Source organism: Suncus etruscus, chromosome 8 (assembly GCF_024139225.1).
Source record: "Suncus etruscus isolate mSunEtr1 chromosome 8, mSunEtr1.pri.cur, whole genome shotgun sequence".
In the NCBI taxonomy this organism is placed as follows: Eukaryota; Metazoa; Chordata; class Mammalia; order Eulipotyphla; family Soricidae; genus Suncus; species Suncus etruscus.
Genome location: NC_064855.1, coordinates 77,201,067 through 77,210,648, shown reverse-complemented (window position 1 = coordinate 77,210,648; position 9,582 = coordinate 77,201,067). Strand labels below are relative to the sequence as shown.

The following is a 9,582-nucleotide window of genomic DNA, read 5'->3' as shown; positions in this document are numbered from 1 at the left end:
AGTAATGTGCTAATATTGACATGCAAATATTAGTTTCATCATGTATTACTTATTAATACAACATGCCAAACTATGTACATAAAAATAAATTTTGTCTTCAAAATATTGCTTTATTGAGTATAATCAATAATGTTTTTTTATTTTTGGGTCACACCTGGCTGTGCTCAGTGGTTAGTCCTGGACCTGCGCTCAAAAATTGCTCCTGGCAGGTTCATGGAACCATACGGGATGCTAATCGAACTGGGGTCCATTCGGGGTTGCCCACGTGCAAAGCAAACACCCTACTGCTGTATTATCGCTCCGGTGCCTATAGTCGAACTTTTAATGAAATTATTAGTGCATCATATTTTCTAAATATTTGTAAATTATAACATAATCCATTTTCCCCACATAGTTTTACACAAGATAAACTGTGAATTAATTTAATAAAAAGTTTATTACAGAAATAATTATTAAAATTAAAACATTTTAAGTGGTGGTACAATATTCAATCTAATAGACTAGCTTTGTAGTTTAGAGAAAAGTTTTAAATAAAGCTTTTGGATTATAATAAAGAAAACATTTGAACAGTATTTTATTCATAATTGATTTTTAAATTCCTTTATCAACAATAGTCCTTTATTCAACAATTTAGAATATCCCAGATATCTTCACTTCACTACATAAGTAAAGCTAGATAATATTTCTGGTAAATAATATAAAACTATTTACTATTTTATTTGTAAATAAAATTTATGGCATTGTTGACATCCAAAAATATAACATTTTGTAATAAACTTGGCAATAATCACCAATAGAAAGTTACCACCTTATAATGAATTTATATAATGCCTTCTATCTGTTACTACTTTGAACTGACTTATTCACCTATTTTTTTGTCCCCCAATTCACAATACAGACCAGGCAGAGCCTTGATGAGGTGTATATGGGGTGCTTTTACTGTACCTCCTCTTTCCTTATTCATCTATTTTATAAATAATATATTAATACTTCAGAAAAATAGGTTCCAAGATTACATATAGTCAAATATTAGTGTATATTTAGTTTTCTTATATATATTTTTAGGTCTTATACTCCTATGTTTATTTGTTTTTTTGTTTTCCTTTTAGTGGTGGTCAAACTCAGTAGTATTCAGGTGCTAATCCTGGCTCAATAAAAAACTTATGGGATCATGCAATATCAGAGATTGAATTTGGATTTCTTGCATATTAACAACGTGGTGGTGAAGCCTATTGAGTTATCTCATCACTGCATAGGTTTAAAACACATTACAGAGATTCCAGAGATTTAAAATGCATTCCTGACCATTTTCCAAACTCAATATTATTTAAGATAGTAAATTAAAATCCTGGCAGAAGTTAGAAAAATTACAATGAAACAAAACTTTAAGCAATGATTATTTATCAGTAACTGCACCCTTATATATTATTGATAGTTGATCATGTCCAAAAATAAATTTAAAACATATTTCTTTGAAATTACTTCTCTAAAGTTTTTTTGACTACACATTTTTCTGTCGATAAACAATGTGTAACAAAATGGGATTTAAATAATATTAGAGACTTTGTAATGGGGACAGAGAAAAAAGTCTATTGAATTTTAATCACCAAATACAAGTCTCTAGGAAGTTAAGGCAAACAAATAAATGTTTCCTATCATTTATTGAAAATTCTTTTGCATATTTCAAGATAATTTCTTATGAATTACAATGGAGAACAATACTAATGAAGTGCATACTGATTGACTGAAATACTCACTTTGTTAACCTGGCCAATCACCTTGAGTTTTGTCTCATCATCCAAGCAGTGACTAGCAGAGAAAATTGTCAATAATCAGAGAAAATCAAGGTAGAAAATTGAAGCTTTTTGGACAGTTGGAGCAAGATAGGTCAGCATGCCCTTCAAAAGCATACTAACAAGATGATTCAAGAAAGGTAGTGCCAATTTCATTGTGGGATCATTTGATAACTGTTAAAGATTTCAGAACATTTCAAAGCTAGACAAAATGTTTCATGATAGTTATAGATCCAAGATTAACTTAAGTTTACTACTAATAGTAGTAGCCTTTATTACTGTTACTCATGTTATTGTTTATCTGTTACAAAATATAGAGCATCTAAAAATAATATTATATTTATACTACAGAAAGTAAATTGAAATTCTCTTATTTCCTTCAAATCAATACTAAGCAGCACTGGAAATGAATACTGTTTTGTGCATAACTATTATATTTCCTTGGCATAGAAATGTACTGGGTGAACACGTTTATATCAAAAGAGGAAACAGATTTTGTTCAAATACACATATAAATCTATGTGATTTTAGTCAAATACATACAAATATACACATATGAAATCACTAACTAAAAAGTGCATGGTAATTGGTACATTTAAAATCACTCATTTAAGAACACATCATTTAAAATAAACATGCCACCAATTTTCTGACTCTTCACTCAAAATTCTTTGAAGATTACCAGGAATTTACAGCACAAAAGATCTCTCACCTATAAGTCAAAAATTTCTCATAAAAATATATGTGTGTGTATGTAAAGACACATGTAAAAATCATGAATAATACTCCTTTAGTAACAGTACTGCAAACCATGATGCCTTAAAGTAAAAGAGAGACAGTAAAAAGAAACTTGTTTGCATAGAGACAGGCTGCTAGTAGGGTTGGGTGGATGAGAGGGAATAACTGGATGAATTGGTGTCAGGAAATGAACAGTGGGTGTTGGAACATTTTATGATTGAAATGTAACGATGGTGATCTTTTAAACTGCATTTCATACTGATTTACTTAATGATAAATGAAAGATAACCTTGAAAATATTTGAATAAAGACTATATAAATAAAGCCTTTATTATTTTATTCATTTGGCTATTAATTAAGAAATTTGGGGACTTCTCCAAACAATAACTCAGGAGGTCTTGGTGTCAAAACTGGAGATAGGCAATCAACTTGGTCAGGCAATTCAATGTTCTAATCTGAGGATGTAGCATTGTTCTTTAGACATGCAATGATTGTAAAAATTTAGTGCCATAGTCAGCAGTGCTTTGGGTGTGTGGGATTGTTTATGGTAGCAAGGCCAAGCTTATGTCTCAGTCCTAATTGCACCTATTTACTTATTTATCTTACTATCCCAACAATTCACATTTTTATGACTATTTTAAACTTGCGATATAATAGGAAAAAGTTATTTATCAAATTTCTCCAGGAACATTTCTATACTACTTTATATCACATTAACTTCTTATTGATTTATCATTAATTTACAATATTGTTCAACTCCAGGATTTTAGACATTTCATATTGTTCTGTTTCCTTGTACAGAAATTCATCTGACCTCTCTTCTAACAAGTGATGTTAGTTTTGCTCTCTGAAAGTATAACTTCACTTCCCATCACACACAAGAGATTTTTAAATATTTAGAAGTCTCAAACAAGCAATCCTTTCTAAGTTAAGCTCTTATATTTTATCAACATATTTTATAAATATACATATACATATTTTTAGGGGACCCATTAACAATCCTGCCCTTATATCTTACACATTGTTTATTTGTTAACTCTATGAAATAACTTGTAGAAAACTCACATAAAGACTAGCTTCCCTTTTTACTCATATTGATTCCATGTAAATATAAATTTTAATAAAATTGAAAGCAGTTAAAATTTATATTTGGATGACATTTTGCATTTATTTTTGGGAGAGTTGGAGCATTCACAGTATTTTTAGAACCTTATCCTAGCTTTGTGTTAAGGAGCTAATACTGGCATTTCTCAGGGAACCAAATCGGGTACCAGGGATTGAACCCCAGTCAGCCACTTTCAAAATAAAGGCCTTACTTGTGTGTCATCCTTCAAGTCATTGCACTTAAGTCATTTACCAAGAGAAAGGAGATTTAAACAAAAATTTGAAACTTTTTAAATTTTGTATTTTTGAGGAAACAATATTAGCCATTCTTCTAAGATCATTGAATCCTGAAAATTACTAGATATGTCTTCTTTGACTTGTTTGGGCATTGACTATCAATTCAGTATAAGAGAAAGTAACTTTATTAAATAGTCTCTTATAAACAAATTTTCAGATTGAAGATGATTTATGAGTAAACTTTGTTCAGTCACTGATAAATCTACTTGTAGATGTTATTGTTGCATATCATTTATGAATTGAGAGTCAATGCAAGTTTCCCAGATGATGTGTCATAAATATGGTAACAGGGACTTCACTGCTTATGAGTTAGAATTTATTTCTCCCTTTTCATTTGTTTATAACAAGTTTTATTATTCTTTCAATTTTCATTGCCAAGTTTATAAGTCATACAAAAGTGATCTCACTATGCAGGTGAGCCTGTTAAGAAACAATGTTATCTATTTTTTGAGAATAATTAGCTTGACATAAATATTTTAGGATATTTAAAATAAGAAAACATATCAACTGTTACAAAATAAAGTGGCAAATTCATGTTAATAAAATACTTTTTTGAAATTTTACATTATAATAAAGGTAGTCGTAATTTTTCTTGTCTAATAAAAGTTAGTATTTAATATTTCGACTTCTTCCTTGCCTTATATTATCTATCATGTGTAACTTAATAGGATTTATAATTTATTATAGAATATAAGCTTTATAATGACAGCAATCAAATTTTAAGTGTTGAGTAACCATAGACACTGCAAAGCATAAAATTTAGAAATTTAAATATATAAATTGAGTATAAATGAGTATAAATTTATAAACGTTATGGGGTTGCTAACTGAAGATTGTACCACTAACCCAGATATCTAATTTCTGTTAATTTTGGGTATTCTCCACTCATATTTTTGATCTTAGTTTTGGAGTTTCTGTCTAAGATCATTTGATCTTGGTAGAATAGATATTAGACTAACAGTGTTTGGGTAACTGATTTAGTAACTCCTTATGAAGGCTCCTGAAACTTAATGAGAAATCTTTGTCATAAGCCCCAAAGTAGCTGCTCTTCTTTATATTTCTGTGGCAAGAAGATATTCATTCAAATAATTTATATCAAGTTGTTTTGAAATACTTTTTTAAGTAAGTATTGGAAAATACTCTCTTTTGATTAGAGTTTTTCTACCTGCTCTGATTCTCACAGCGGTATTTGGTTGAGACTTTGAAGGAACCTTCATAGCCTGAGATCTGTACTGAGATCACAAAACTTGGCACATAATAATTCCTGTCTATAGAATCAAAGTCCAACTACAGATCAATACTTCTGACAAAGAGTCACATTGTTCTCATAGATTTTTCTGGTAAAATGAAAGTTTCTTTACAATGTAAAAGGTGAAAAAATGGGATAGATGTTTAGTAATGGTCAACAATGGAATGGAGACCAAAATTTCTCTAAAAATGTTATTTTGTAGAGGTGCCTACTTCTGTAAGATTCCAAAATATAATGCCTCCCTGGGGAACTCTGCGTTCATTCTTTCTAAATATAGAGTGATGTACTCCTATTTACAACTTGAAAACATTTTTACAAAGATAATCTTTCTTTCATATAATGTTATTTGAATTTATCTTTCTAAATCCTTGAACCTACACATCTTAGCAACCACCATAAAATGATGTAATTTATTTAGTATGAATAGTTAAGATGTGAGTGAAATACATACAAGTAGCACCAGCATTCAAATACACACAGTGTCTTGCTTATATTAAATGACATATTATTAATGTCATTATGAGCCTGACTTTATGACTCAAATAGAGCTGACCTGTTCTTTCTTTAATCAGCTTCTTTAATTTTAGTTTCAACTTGGTTCACACATAGATTGCTGCTGTTAAGATAATTTTGTATATATAATTATATGTATATATATGGTTCTTTTTATATATAAGTAATATATAAGATAAGTAAAAGAAGTATTTATTTCCAGAAATTCTTTATATTGAAATGGGATTAAAGCTTATAGATTTCCTCGTATAAGCAAAAGAAGCTTGACAATTACAAAGGCCATATTAGGAACATGATTTTTTCTGATCCTGGAAACAATCCCATGATATATGAGTAAGCTGCTATCATTGTCTTCATTTCATAAAAGCAGACAGGCCATTTCGTTTTTGAGGTCATCATTAATGGTAGTATAAAAACAGATAAAGTAAACTTTCTTCTAGATTTTATGTACTTTTTCCTCTATCATGATCACCTGAATTGTTCAGTAAATGAGGTGACACTATTGTGCCAACAGGAGTCCAGTTTGGATTTGGGGTTCATTGTACAAATCTAGCATATGCTGGCAATGCACCTGGCTTCTAGTCTCTTGATGGCACCTCCTGTTCTGCAGTTGAAAAGGAAAGAATAAAAAGGTGGATGAAAATAAATAAAACAAAGATACATTGACAGATTGTACTTTAAAGGAATATGAGATGAAACAGTAAAAGTAGACAAGGTGAAAACACAGAATTCAACTGAACAGACAGAGTATCTTCAAAGCTCCAAGTTAAGTCTTTTGTCTGAATTTAAAATAGTTAAAAGTAAGAAGTTAGTGCACTGCCAGAACAAGGCATAAGGGGTATTGTAGTAATCAAAGTGTGGGCTGGTGCTGAAGACTATAGATAAAATTACTTGATCTGTTATCACCGAATATTTTTTTTCAAGTGAGGGTAGAAGTAGAGACAAAACCCAAAACCAAAGGCACAATGAAAAGAAAGAATTTTATAGAAGTTAGAAACGTAAAGTTAAAAACTAAAAAAAAAAAAAAAAAAAGCACATAATTCACAAAACTTTTACAAATTTGGGTTTATAAAATTATTTGAATCAATTTTATCTAAACCATATGGGCAAAGTTTTCACAATTAATTTCTTGTTTAAGAGTTAAAATATTTGTGTTTCAGAAATTAAGAAACATCCAGAAGCACAGAAATTGTCTAGTACCAGTTTATAACCCTAACAATAAAAACAAAGGCAGTTGAAGTCTCACTAAAGAAAGTACAAATGCACTAGATTCACTCCTAAAAATTTAGATTCAGTACTCTGCGATATCACCAAAAAATAAACAATGTTTTCACCTGGGTCTTAAAAAACTCATTAGAATTGAGCCTATCCTCATTTCTTTACTTTCTGTTAAGTTTTTGTTAAGAGTTGTCTTATCTGTAAAAAATAAAATGTCCAGAAATATGACAAATGCCCATTTTATTAAAAAGATTTTGAATTTAAAATGAACATTTTGCTGTGCAATTCTGCAATTATCTTATGATAATCCATAATGTTGTCAACACATAAAAAATTTCTGTTAGCATTTTATGACTATGACTCAAATAAATTGTGGCTCTGATAAACGTTGAATTTTTTAAGTCAGAACATTGACTTGTTCAATTTATCAAATGTTGTCAAATGTGAAAGCAAACACAACATTTTGTCATTGTCAGGTATCCTGACAATCTTAGCAAAATGTTAATGCTTCAATGAAGAGAATGTGATGTGTTTCTGTGCTTATTTTGATTCATATAGCAAGAAACACAAATTAATAGTAAGACTTAAAACGATATGTTATTCTTCATGTTCACAATGCTTCGGAAACATAAACTAATACAAGGCCCCTGAACAAAAAGCAGCACAAGCATATTATTTCAAAACGTAAAATCTTTCAGAAATCCAAATATCATGCTATAGTTTCTGTTGATTCAGCATTTTATCAAAGTGCCAGTGTTAATGAAAAGTAAGTAAAATTTGGCATAAATTGCTAGAGAAAGCTAGACCTAGTAAAACAAAATTGTGTAAAACATAGCTTGTGTCCTTTAAATAATATACATATAAACTTCACTTAATGCTCTACTTTTTACTAAGGTATAATGAATACATGTTAGTTTCAAATCCAAGTTAATTAACCATGTACCAGTTACTCAGAATTGTTAAGCTTTCATTAAAAAGTCATCTTATGGGGCCGGAGAGATAGCATGGAGGAAAGGCATTTGTCTTTCATGCAGAAGGTCATTGGTTCGAATCCTAGCACCCCATATGATCCCCCGAGCCTGCCAGGAGCGATTTCTGAGCGTGGAGCCAGGAGTAACCCCTGAACACTGCCGTATGTGGACCCTCACCCCCCAATATAAGTCATCATATGGGGGCCAGAGAGGAAAGTAAAATGAGTAAGATGCTTTCTTTGCCAGCTCACACAGGCTCCATTCTTGACACCCCCATATGGGCCTCTAAGTCCATATGGGTTTTATTTGGTGGGATACCTGACTAGAGCTAGAAGCAAAAATCCTGAGCACAACTGGCTGTGGTCAAAAATAAAACCAATTAAAAAGTCACTAATAGTGGGGCCGGAGAGATAGCATGGAGGTAAGGCGTTTGCCTTACTTGCAGAAGGTGGGTGGTTCGAATCCCGGCATCCCATATGGTCCCCCGAGCCTGCCAGGAGCGATTTCTAAGCATAGAGCTAGGAGTAACCCCTGAGTGCTGCCAGGTGTGTCCCAAAAACCAAAAAAAAGTCACTAATAGAAATAAATAAGTATTATTATTTTTCCAGAAAAAAATTTAATGTGAAACTTTTATTTAGACAGATATTCTTTTGTTTAAACTACCATGTAAATTGATAGTAAAAATTTCTCTTTGGGGGTGTTTGTATGTGCTTTAATGTCAAATTTATGGGTATGGTTAATTTCTATATTCCAATATTACCAATGATTCAGCTAACTTTCTAATATAGTTTCTAATTTTTATTTCTGTTAAAAGAGATTCTAATTTTAGTACCTTCTGTGTGGTTTTTATCCAACAAACAAATTTATGTTCTAATTTTAAAAGCTCTTTAGGCTAATACTATAGTAAAGGAAAGCTGAGGAGTGAGTATTGAATTGAATTTTGTAGCATTTCCTTTACATAGATATTTATCTCTTACATTATCTTATTCATGAAATGTTTCATTCAGTCAAAATTTTCCACTGCTGTATATGTGGAAAATGTGTAGAATATGTAGCAGAGTTGCACAGTACTAAAAATGTATATTTTATTTTAATTATATCATAGGTATTTAAACAGTTGAAAATCTTGATGTATGTTTTTTTTCTCGAGATTACATTATTTCTTTACAGATTTCCACAATGTTTCATATGAAATAGAAAGGGATTGAACATATCATTTATATGCTTACATAATGTAGATCTGATTCTACATTTTTGTATCTTCTAATTCTAACGTGATAAAGGAATTATCTCATGTTGTTCTTATTTTAAATTTTATGCTCTCTTACATTAGGTTTTTTTTTTTACCTAACTGATTTTTTATAAAGTTGTTAATATAAATCTAGTCAGAATTTACTAGCATTTTACTCCTGTATGAAAATATCTGTCAGCTGTATGACTTATACTCTACTTCACAGTTAGGTGCTTCTAGCAAGGGAATTTCCATCTATGAATCAGAGTGCGTGCAGATCTTAACTAGTGTAAGTTAGTCAGCATTTCAAAATTTTTTGGTGAATGTTAATTTTCAGGAAGTTGTTCATATATCTTTAGAAAACTGACTGTACTAATAGAAAGACAATCGGGGGGGGATAAGACTAGAAAGCATTTACTTATTTATTTTGGCCAAAGCTGTAGTACAAGTAGGGTACTTGCCTTGCAA

General features: G+C 30.7%; 1 pseudogene; it reads right to left on the bottom strand.

The window, feature by feature from the left end:
• Window positions 1-873: 873 nt before the first annotated feature.
• On the bottom strand, window positions 874-1,016 carry LOC126016706 (uncharacterized; annotated as a pseudogene).
• Between the last annotated feature and the right edge of the window lie 8,566 nt (window positions 1,017-9,582).